The following is a 1748-nucleotide window of genomic DNA, read 5'->3' as shown; positions in this document are numbered from 1 at the left end:
CCCCTCCCCCCCTCTCTCTCCCTCTCTCTCCCTCTCTCTCTCTCTGATGGTGCTAGCCATTGACCCGATGATTTATTGTTTGGATCTATGATGGCTTGTGTGATTCTTACTGAGGTCATGTTTATGAAATTGGTCTCCTGTAATTCTGTGTTGGGCCCTGTTTTGCAGTACATGCCATAGGGTTTGGTAATGGTCCTCTGTTTTGCTCCTTACTGCAGCTAGTGGATGTTCTTCTTTGGCGGCTATGGTTTTGGTTTTGATAGATAGAATCCTCACTTATGCTCTTATTTTGACTTGTTAATAATGGCTATCAAATCATATAGAACAAAATGGTTTTGATTGATGTAGTGCTGCTGTGTATGTATTGATAGAACAGGTGCTATCCTTGTTTACTTTGGAGGAGCCACAATGTGTTCGCAATTTTTATTATAAATTGTGGATACTTCCTAATGAAGAGTGAATATCATGGCTCTGAAACCACCTTTTTTATCTGTCTAGTCTAGATTAAGTGCCACTTGTGTGTACTTGTAGACTTCAGGGGCTCATGTGTTCTTTGCTCTATCGGATGGAATGTTGCCCTTGTAACTGTAGTCTGGTATGCAGAATAGAACCAACCAAACTGGTGGACGTTCAACAGATATATTATCTGTTTTCAATCTCTAATTTTTTTGTGTGAATGAACAGCGACCGATCTGTTTTTCTCGCTTTGGATGTGGCTACATTGCGTTATATTAATTGGTACTTTTGATTGTTACACATGTTCTTAATCATGAGGGCTAGGGTCCCTGGTAGCTTACCTGCCTTTGTGGTTTTATTCTACATGCATATGTCTTTGTTTGCTGGAATGATGCCCTTATATGCCCAATCAAGTATGCAAGTTTCTCTTCTTCATGAACGATGACTTGCGCATTATCTCCTAGTAATGCTCAAGTTTCCTGACATGGCCAATTTAATTTGATTCTAGTTGAGTATTTACACTTCCTTAACTGAAAGTAAACTTTTTTTGTAGGGGCTCGCTGACCACAAGGACCAACTTGGAGCTCCTCTCTGCCCTTGCAGGTCGGTAATGGTCTCATGAGTTTTTTGAAGGATCTACGGCCTGTTTGATCTGACATACATTTCTCACTCATGCCTAAACTTGCTCATTTGGAATTTCTTTAAACTAGGCATCACGACAACAAGGCCGCTGAGGCGAAGCATGGGTTTTGGCACTACCTATGTGTTCCCATGCGAGAATGGTGGGTTGTTGTTTTGTAAAATCTTATTTTCTATTATCCTTTACAGGAGCACATACAAATGTCTGGGTTGCTCTTTTCTCATGATGTTCAAGGGTTAGAGATGTACCAGAGTATTCAATATTCCTCTTGGGTTCTTATAATTGTCCGACATATGTTCGTTGTTGTTGCGTACCCATTTTGCATTAATTATTGAGGAAAATGTTGATTTGATACGGGACCAGAAATTATTCACATGTACCTCATGTGATGTTAGTAACTCATTATACCTTGTGGATAGATACTTATGTGTAAATAAACTGAAAGCAGTAGTCATGAGTGCAACATGTTTGTTATTTCCAAAGTCTTCAAGTCTGGACATGATATCACTGGAATCTGGTGCATTAGTTCATTTTTTATCCACGTCAAGTTATCATAAGTAGTGGTCTATTTTGAATTCAGTAATCCGGTGCTATAGTTCATTTTTTATCACTGGAGGTCACTATATGTGATATGCTTGATGATATCCCTTGT

General features: G+C 39.3%; 1 long non-coding RNA gene across 1 annotated transcript in view; it reads left to right on the top strand.

Moving 5' to 3' along the window:
- LOC123086860 (uncharacterized) overlaps positions 1-1748 on the top strand; it is a 34538-nt gene that overhangs the window by 4266 nt on the left and 28524 nt on the right. Inside the window, exon 5 of the long non-coding RNA XR_006441151.1 lies at positions 1010-1059. This is a non-coding gene — a long non-coding RNA (uncharacterized lncRNA). The remainder of the gene's footprint in view (positions 1-1009; positions 1060-1748) is intronic.

This window comes from Triticum aestivum, chromosome 4A, assembly GCF_018294505.1.
Source record: "Triticum aestivum cultivar Chinese Spring chromosome 4A, IWGSC CS RefSeq v2.1, whole genome shotgun sequence".
NCBI lineage: Eukaryota > Viridiplantae > Streptophyta > Magnoliopsida > Poales > Poaceae > Triticum > Triticum aestivum.
The sequence above is the reverse complement of the archived record's forward strand: the minus strand, read 5'-3'. Positions and strand labels throughout refer to the sequence as shown.